We start from the raw sequence: 10,656 nt of genomic DNA on the forward strand, positions 1-10,656 counted from the left end.
AAATTACCAATCACCATTAGGACGCCATCTCTCGTGTCTACTCCGCAACATAGGATGTCATGGGCCAAGCCGAACGCAAGCTTTTACATTTTGTGCTAGGAAGACAAACGTCCATACAGTGCTTCCCTGCAAAATATACTGTGCGAAATCGGGGGTAGAGTATAATTATTGCTTTGCTAGTGAACTTACCTGTGCTGGGTCAGGTATGGTTATATTGACCACGTCACTAATGATAACAGTACGGCAGCTTGTGCAGGGCTGTCCATCAGGGTCGATGAGCCATATGCGGATATCTTGCTCCGCATGAACTCTAGTTAAGACTGTTGCTTTCTTTGTCAAACCAATATCGATGGCGAATTCGAGACTCGTCTGATTGGTGAAATTTCTTTCGTCGTGCAAAATCTGCATAGCGAAATAAATATTCAAGTTACCTTCAGACTATGTCCAAACGCACAGAACAAGGAGCAGTTTCATGTTAGGCTTAATGATAAGAAAAAAAATCACATATTTAAGGATTACAAAGAGAAACAACTGAGGGATTGAAAACCTCATCTGCCGACGCACCAAGCGTCATACCATTGTATAATTATTAATGATTACGACGGGAGCCTTAGATGGCTCAAGGGTTGGATATGTGACCGTCCAGAAAATTTGATTACACAAGAATTGACTGGCACCTGGGCTGATGGTACCACCAATGATGGCCGAACCCACCACCTTTGGCGGGAGTCGAAGAGAAGACCGTTGGTGCGAGTCAAACCCACGACAATTGGTGTTACTTAAGGCGAAGTTAAGGTGCCACCATGATGCCACCAACAAAGGTTGTTGGTTTGAGTGCTTATTTAACTCCACCTTAATTAATAGCTAGTTAAGACTCGAACCGACGACCTTTGATGGTAGTCGCACCTTAGACCTTTGGTGTTAATTAGTACGAAGCTAAATAAAGCGAAGTTCATTAAGGCAGAGTTAACTAAGGTATTCAAACGCACGACCTTTCGTGGGAGAAAACAATAGGAAGTAACAACGCATTCGAATGAGAATGTAAAGTAATTGTGAGTGTCAAGTACTCGTGAGCAAAGGCTTTCGCTTTCATTCTCTTCAGCTTACGCTCAAGCGATTCAACTTTTTTTATTATGTTAGAACGTTTCCTATATTTCTCGCATTTCATTGTTATGTCTTCCCGTTTTATTGCGAGAGCATTATTTGGCTCATTGTGCGACCCCGCCGTCATCAGGAAGCCGTGGCAGAAAAACGGCACACCCATTACGTCATCTTCACCTACCTAAAAAAAAACAGGTCCTGATGGTGCCCTTCCAATGGAGGGTAAAGATGTCGATGATAATGACAATGATGGCATAGTCGAAGTACTCCTGGTTTTTATAATCCGCTGCGTTTCAGTCATGGCAGAAGGCTTGAAAAGATCTGCAACTGCTCTGTGAAATATCAGGCAGCTATCGCCGCCAGGCCAGGATGACTCTACAGACCGGACATTCAGAGCCGCAACAACTACGAATTTTACTATTCCACAATCCGTTGTTGTGGACATACAAAGGAGAATGAATACTATCTTAGGAATGTCAAATAAAATTTGAATACAGATAGCATTTCCATATTTAAAAATTGCATGTAGACTTTTCCAGGTGAAGAGGGCCTAGGAGAGCCGACATCCCTGTTTCTTTATCCCGGACCAGAGAAAAGAAGTAGAGAAATAAAAAAGAAGAAAATATGACTACACTACGCCAAAAAAAAAACGAGATTATGCACTGTCAAGAGAAGAAAAATAACTATTAGTGATATTCGAACTCGCAATCTGGATTCTGTCTTTTTTTCCATCAGAGGCCTCTCAGCCTGACACTTGCGTTCCATCGTTGCGTGCCGGATGCAGCATTCAGACTTCGTTAGATGAGGACGTAGCCTCCGACATCCTGGCTCACGAGGCGCATCGGTCACACTCTGGCTCTCAACGGTGTTATAACTTTTGCATCTTTTACATCTATCCTATGGAAGGAGCCTGCGCACTAAATTCCCGTTGAAACCCTCGTAAGCACAAAAAAGTGATGTTTGAGCCGCTCCCATGGCGGCCATTTGCCATGCGGCGCCCGGAATGCACCTATTGAGGTGGGGACCCCTATGAGTTGGAGATAAATACCGCTTTCTAAGCGTTGAGGTCCCATATTGACCGAGCACCAGGCCGAAAGCGCGCTTCTACCTATTTTACTGGCAGACACCCGGCGGCAGAACTTGCCTCCCGCAGCCGCGGCAGATGCTCTTCAACAGGGCCGTCTGTGGTTGCACAAGAGGCACCCACAGGTAACTCGTATATCTCTATTGGGCCACCTTTCGAGATGTGAATCCCCACGATAGCCGAGCACCAGGTCAGGCAATATATCTGCCCATTAGGAAAAATGAGCTCAGTTTGCACCAGTGGCGCAAGGCTGGAGCACACAGCGGAGCTTGGGATCGACTAAGCTACAGCCAGGGTCGCTATCCCGATTACGCTGGGTACTCCAACGCATACTCTCGCCTTCTCGTTCTCGAGACTCAGCATCTTCAACTCGACGACGCCTTTTCTCGGCTGCAGCTTCGGCACGGTATTCCGGATCGGCTCGCACGACGCGCTGCAAGACGCGGCCTGGCGAAGCGTTGACATGTCGAGGGGAAGCGAGGTGCATGTGGTTTCTAGGCAACACGAAGTGACATCATGGCTAGACGGAGCACGTGCGCGGTCGTAGAAGCTCGGCGCGGTGGTGCGGAGCGGCGGCGAAGTGAGGCGCAGCTGTGGCAAGTGGTTGCTAGGCAACGCGCGGTGACGCAATCGCCAGGCGCAGTTTCTAGTCTACGCTATACGGGCCAACCTCTGGCTTGAACAGCTCCGCTGTTAAAAACCGTTGGGTTTCGGGCGGCACCGGGATTTGACCTCGGTATCTCGTCGTTTCAACGTCGTTGAAAAGAAAAGTGTACAATCATTGCATTCTACCGGTGCTAACATATGGGGCAGAAACTTCGAGGTTAACAAAGAAGCTCGAGAACAAGTTAAGGACAGCACAAAGAGCGATGGAACGAAAAATCTTAGGGCTAACGTTAAGAGACAGGAAGAGAGCGGTGTGGATCAGAGAACAAACGGGGATAGCCGATATTCTAGTTGACATTAAGCGGAAAAAATGGAGCTGGGCAGGCCATGTAATGCGTAGGATGGATAACCGGTGGACCATTAGGGTTACAGAATGGATACCAAGAGAAGGGAAGCGCAGTCGAGGTCGGCAGAAAACCAGATGGGATGATGTAGTTAGGAAATTTGCAGGCGCAAGTTGGAATACGCTAGCGCAAGACAGGGGTAATTGGAGATCGCAGGGAGAGGCCTTCGTCCTGCAGTGGACATAAAATATAGGCTGATGATGATGATGATGATGATGATGATGATGATGATCTCCCGCATAAAAGGTGGATCATTAACCCCTCGGCTACCGCTGTGGTGAAGCACGAGAGGTAGAGCGCCAGCATATATATCGCGAAAAGAAAACGCGCATTGTGCTGTGCTCACATTTCGCATCAGTGCATTCGTCATTTTCGTAATGAACACCTGAAGAAGGTATTCATTATTCGGAACCTAATTCTACCAACATGTCTCCTCTAGTGCTCCTAGAATCGATGCCGTTGTTGCCATCTGCTTGCTCACCAGCCTGCATTTTCCCCACTTTTGCACTGAAATCGCGCATGACTATAGTATACTAAGTTTTCACCTTTCTCATCGCTGATTCAACGTCTTCATAAAACTGTTTTATTTCTTCATCATCGTGGCTTGAGGTTGGGACGTAGGCTTGTATTACCTTCATTTTGTACCTCCAATGGAGCTTTATTACGACGACTGCCACCCTCACATTAAGGCTGTAGAATTCATCAATGTTGCCCGCTATGTCCTTATGGCCTAAAAATCGTACCCCGAATTCCCTCTTATTTGGAAGACATCTGTTGCAATGGACGTGGCCGTTAGCACTGTAAAAGCCTCACCAGTTCTTGTAACCTCACTAAGGCCAATAGTATCCCAGGCAAAGCCTGATAATTCCCCAAACAGCCCTGCTAAGCTAGCCTCACGCGAGAGCGTTCACGTGTCGAACATTGCCGCGTTTGGTTTTCAGTGGCGACCTGTCCGGACCCCGAGATTCTTAGCACTCTTTGCCGCGTCGAAAGTCTGACCGCCGCCTTGGTCGAGTGCTTCACATTTTAATATAAGACGACTTATAGTGCCCCTGGAAAAACGTCTTCCCAGCAATGCATTTCCGTTTAAAAGTGAAGCCTACTTCAAGGGTATCGGTGAAAGCTTGGTTTGGAAGCTGGCTTTCCTACGTTATATGTTGCAGTGAAGCCTACTGATAACCCAAAATGCGATGTGAACGGGGCCCGAAAACGCTATCGCGTTTCACTCTTAAAGGCGAAACTTAAGCGTTCTCAAATTTGTCATGCTCTGATGTACCCACGTTGGCACGTGATCTATTAAATTTCTTTAGTTTTGCTCCAATGCACACACGAAACCTGCATACATCTTTATATACTGGTAGCCTTTTACAGTTATTTTAACACAAACTTATTTTTCTATTGCATGTCGTGCGGCACATATTGCCACCAGCAGTAGTGGGTACAGTGCTAAGAGGCAGGCACGGACAAGAAGAAAGAAGTGCGCGTGCTTCTCCGCCCGCTCGATAGCCAGCCCCCAGCGCCGTGTTTTTCAGGAGCCGCTACCCTCAATAAACGTCGCGTCGCCAGTTCTCTCACAAGGCACGTGACAAAGTGGTGGAGGTGCGGGGTATTCCTCACCCATGTCGCACACCCCTTCTGGCAGTGGAACCACTACCCCCGTGCCAATCGATACGCCGGTCCACCGGGCCAGCCGCAGGATCCGGGGACTGCCTCCTGAAGACCCCGCAGCGCTTCAGACCATCTCAACCGGTATGGAAGGCGCCGCAGTGACGAACCGGTACACGCTTCAAAATCCACGGGTTCCAAAGTCGTTCCATGGCAAGGCCTTCGAAGACGTCGAAGACTGGATGGCCGTCTTCGACCGCGTGGCCGAATACAATGACTGGGACGACACAAATAAATTTCGAAGTGTCTACTTTTGCCTGGAAGACGGCGCGCTCACATGGTTCCAAAACCGTGAGCAGCAACTGATGTCGTGGCCTGAGTTCCGCCGTCAGTTACTAGACGCCTACGCCAGTGCTGATCGCCGCGAACGAGCCGAACGAGCAATCCAGGTCCGCGTTCAGCTTCCCAACGAAAGTGTTACCACGTTCGTCGAAGATATGACGCGCCTCTTCAGACGAGCAGACTCGGGAATGACCGAGGACAAGAAGTTGCGTCACCTGATGCGAGGAGTGAAGGAGCAGCTCTTCGCTGGTCTTGTGCGGAGCCCTCCGAAGACTGTCGCCGAATGTTTATCTGAAGCTGTAAGTATGGAGAAGATGCTGCAGCAACGATCGAATTTCTATGAGCGGCAAGTGAATCCGCCACCGATATTTTCACGGCCACCAGAGGCAACGATGACCACCTTCGCGAACTAATCCGCACTGTCGTGCGCGAAGAAATACAGAAGGCTTTCGGCACGTCACAAGCGGTGGTGAGCTCTATTGAGAGTGTCGTCAAATATGAAGTTCACCAAGCGCTCCGGTCGACCTGTCCTCTTCCTTACACCGCGCCTGCACCTACTGAACACCGCCGTGCGACCTACGCGGAAGCCCTGAGACTCCCTGCACCAACCCCGCTGTTAGTTCACGTGGCTCATCCGGTTACGCTTTCATCTGCACAACCGGTACCATACATCGCAGAACGACGCGCGCCTCCAGCGTTTCCCTCCGTCGCTCCTCCCGCTGTGGTTCCGCAGGAGCAACCGGTATATTACGCCGTCGATCGACGCATGACCCCTCGGAAGTCGGATGTTTGGCGCACACCGGACCGTCGGCCTTTGTGCTTCCACTGCGGTGAGGCAGATCATTTGTACCGCCAGTGCCCATACCGACGTCTCGGGTTGCGGGGCTTTTCCACCTATTCGCCGCCACCCCGACTTGGCCAACGACCTCGGGAGATAGAAGATTACCTTGCTCAACAACGCATGCCACCGTCTACCGGGCGACAGTCACGCTCGCCGTCACCACGGCGATTTTCCCCACCACCCCAGCGATATTCCGGCCCACGATCACCAAGTCCCCTCCGGGAAAACTAACCACAGCGACCTTTGGGGGCGAGGCCGCTGACAGTCGACACGCTGAAGACCTCCGATCGACGCGAACGAGCGAGGACACCGATCCGACGTCAACTGCAGATGAACGGAATGACCGGCTTTCGCTCGACATACCGGTGGTGATCGACGGTTACGCGGTTAGCGCTTCAGTAGATACCGGTGCGGACTATTCCATCATAAGCGGGAAGCTGGCGACGTTGCTGAAGAAAGTAATTACCCCTTGGAATGGCTCGCAGATTCGTACGGCTGGCGGTCACGTCGTTACTCCACTGGGAACCTGCACGACAAGAGTTCGGATTCGAGGATCGACATTCGTGGCGAGCTGCCTTGTCCTACACGTATGCTCCCATGACGTCATTCTCGGGTTTGATTTTCTCCAAGAATACAGCTCTGTTATTGACCTACGGGGAGGTGTAGTCACTGTTGTATAAGGCATCGCTGCCGACTGCAGCGCCATTAGATGGCGCGTGCTTGGGAGCCGGCCTGGAGAGGAAGAGAAAGATAGAATAAACAGTCAGGGACTGAGTAATGTCTGTAATGTCTCCTTCCAGTATCCTGCACGATACAACATATTTGGCGACGAGGATTTAACAGCCCATGTGCTACCGGCTTGCCCCTCATCTGTGCCTTCGATTGCTGCCTATCATCCTATACGATGAGTATTTCGGGACTACAACCGCCACCCCCTTTCCTATCCTCACCTGGACACCCGGTCATTCCATGGGAGCAATGGATTCAAGCGTTCAAGAACTACATGGTGGCGTCGGGCGCCTCCGACCTCCCTGCCATGCGTCGGAAGGCGATTCTGCTCAACTGCTTGGGCTTGGAAGGACAACGTATCTTCCAGACTCTGACGTCGGAGGACGACCCGCGCCTTTTGGCTTCGAGCGCCGCTGGAGAGACGTTGACGGCTCCTGGCCCCGATGAGTTCGACCACGCCATTGTGATCCTTGAAGACCACTACAAGAGCTCTGTCAACGTCACTGCAGCGCGTCACCGTTTCCGTCGACGTGCACAAGCCCCAGGTGAGACGGCCGTCGATTACGTCACCGTGCTACGAGGTCTCGTTGGAGCATGCAATTTCGGTGACTTGGCGGACGATATGATACGCGACCAGCTCATAGAAAAAACTACCAGTGAATATTTGCGCGAACGTCTTCTACTGGAAGAGTCTCTTACGCTTTCTCGGGCTCTTACCATTGCGAGACAGCATGATCAAGCGACAAGAGAAGCAAAAGAACTTGCACGACACGAAGCACAAGTGCATCACGTTAATGACGAAAACACTTCAGAGATGAAAGAGAAGCACTGTGGCACGTGCACATGCTATAAGAAGCAAACTGCAAGTCGTCGAGCCTTGCAAGAGCAAGAGTGTTATCGTTGTGGTTCTTTAGACCATCTTGCGAATAGCCCTGTCTGCAAAGCTAGGACACATAAGTGTCGTAAATGTGGAAAGATTGGCCATCTGGAAAAGGTCTGCAAGTCTCTCCGAAAGTCTGAGAAAAAAGTTCAGCATGTCGCGGAAGACGACAAAGATACAGCTGACCCAGACGATCACTTAAGTGTTTGTCACATCTGGAGCCGTAAGAAGGGAATTTATGCCGTGTTGGAAATTGAAGGAGTTTCCGTATCGTTCCTGATTGACACCGGATCATCGGTTTCAATCCTAGCCGAAGAACTTTACCAACGTCATTTTGCTACTGCATTTCCTCTGACATCAACATCCGTCCAGCTCCTCGATTATTCTAAGTCAGCAATTCCAATAAAAGGATGTTTCATTGCTCCAGCCGCATTTCACGGCCGATGCACTTCTGTTCTTCTGTACGTTGTGCCTGGAGGAACAACCATACTTGGTTTAGATGGTATCGCAGCTCTGGATATGAAGATTCAAGGATCGCCGCTCAGGTGTCTGCTAATGACACAAGAAACTCCTGTGCTACCTCCTGAATTACGTTCCGAGTTCGAGCACTTGTTTGAAAAACAGCTAGGAACTGTCAAGGGTTTCACTCACAAGGTCAGAGTTCGAACGTCTGTTCAACCAGTGGCCAGCAAGCTGAGACGACTACCACTCGTCATTCGTGAGCAAGTCTCGGCAGAAGTACAAAAATTAGAAGCTCAGGACATCATTGAGCGCGTCGACTCTTCAGAGTGGGTCTCACCAATTGTTGTAGCCAGAAAAAAGGATGGCTCGATTCGCATGTGCGTAGATCTACGAGAGCCAAACAAAGCTATAGTGGTGGACAGTTTTCCCCTGCCACAAACTGAGGAACTTTTGAACAGCTTGGCTGGAGCACAGCGATTCTCCAAGCTAGATTTAGCTTCGGCATATCACCAGTTGCCACTAAGTCCAGAAAGTCGTGATCTTACGACGTTTATAACACACGACGGCCTATTCCGCTTCAAGAGGGTTTGCTTCGGACTGGCATCGGCACCGTCAGCGTTTCAGAAGATGATGCATATGATCCTCAAAGGATGCAAATGCGTGTTATTTTACATTGACGACATAATCGTGTACGGACGCTCCCGAGAGGATCACTTGGTCAATTTGCGCGCGGTTTTGAAACGGCTCTCTGATGCTGGTCTCAGGCTCAATCATAAATGCGTTTTTGACGTCGCAGAGTTGACTTTCCTTGGCCATGTTGTCAGCGCCAAAGGGTTATTCCCACTGACGTCATCTATCGAGGCGATAACCAAGGCACCATCACCTACAAATATCAATGAACTTCGTTCGCTGCTGGGACTTGCAGGCTTCTACTCCAAGTTCATCCCGCATTTTTCTGATGTTGTGGAGCCAATGCGTGCTTTGCTTCGAGGAAATGCGCCTTTCGCTTGGACTGCAGCAGCACAAAGCGGCTTGGAGCAGCTGAAAACTCTGATAACGTCTTGCGAAGTTCTTCACCTTTTTGATCCTCAGTTACCTGTGTACGTTACAACTGATGCCACAGGATATGGATTAGGTGCTGTACTGCAGCAGGATAACGGAACATCACTGCAAACTGTCGCGTTCGCCTCTCGTACTCTGCAACCACATGAACGGAAGTACTCGGTCGGTGAACGCGAGGCCCTTGCCTGCGTCTGGGCCTGCGAGCACTGGCACGTTTACCTGTGGGGCCGACCTTTCATTTTGCGGACAGACCACGCTGCTTTGGTTACGCTCCTTTCAACGAAAGGCACAGGTCACCGTCCGTTAAGGATTGCGCGCTGGTCATCACGGTTGCTGTGCTACAACTACACCATGGAGTACAGGAAGGGTAGCGAAAACGTCGTGGCTGACGCACTCTCCCGGCTGCCCCTAGAGAATTTCATCCGCGATGCACCCGAAGAAGTATTTATATGTCTTCTGTCCCCAGTAGTTACCATGCAAGAGCTTCAAGAAGCATGTGCCGCCGATCAGGTTATCTCTCAAGTGAAGCAGTTTATCACTACTTCTTGGCCTGACAAGAAATCCTTGTCAAAAGATCTACTACCGTACTTTCACGTGCGATCTGAACTCTCTGTTGTTAGCGACGTTCTGTGCCGGGGTGACAGGATTGTCGTGCCTACAACTTTGACACGCCGTGTTATGGATCTGGCACATGAGTCACACCCAGGAATTAGTCGCACCAAAGCTCGTCTTAGAGAGTCATATTGGTGGCCATGCATGGATAATCACATTGAAGAACTTGTGCGCACATGTGTAACTTGCCAGTCATGCGACAAATCCGCGCGTACATCTGCAGCTCCAATGCAGCCCGTCACTCTTCCCGAGAAAGCGTGGGAAAAAGTCGCTATCGACATTGTGGGACCTTTCACGCAAGCTTCAGCCGACTGCCGTTTTGCCATCACAGTTATTGACTATTACAGCAAGTGGCCAGAGGTGGCTTTCCTACGAGATGCGACAACATATACAGTGAAGAAATTTCTACTTGAACTTTTCGCAAGAGAAGGATATCCACGCGGTATCGTATCCGATCATGGACCACAATTTTCTTCAGCGAATTTTGAAGAATTTCTCACAGAGCGCGGAATCACGCATTATAACTCTTCTGTGTATTACCCGCAAGCTAATGGTTTGGTTGAAAGATTTAACAGGGTATTAAAGTCATACATTCAATTGGCCCTGTTAGAACGCCGTGATATGAGAACAGCAATGCTTGATTACCTGCAAACATATCGCTGTACGCCTCATGCGACTACTGGTGTTGCACCCGCTGTTCTTCTTCATGGACGACAACCTCGAACCAGACTCGACATTGTGGGATTGCCTGACAAATGTTTCAGCACGGACCCTTCAAAGGCACTGCAGGAGTTGCGAGAGCGCATCAAGAACAAGCAAATCAAGTCGAAGCGTTACACCGATGAAAACGCGGTGCCAAGGAACCCAACTTCGTCGTTGGTGACTACGTCCGGGTTAAATTACCTGCAGTTCATGGGAAGCTATCTCC

Source organism: Dermacentor silvarum, chromosome 10 (genome assembly GCF_013339745.2).
Source record: "Dermacentor silvarum isolate Dsil-2018 chromosome 10, BIME_Dsil_1.4, whole genome shotgun sequence".
NCBI classification, from domain to species: Eukaryota; Metazoa; Arthropoda; class Arachnida; order Ixodida; family Ixodidae; genus Dermacentor; species Dermacentor silvarum.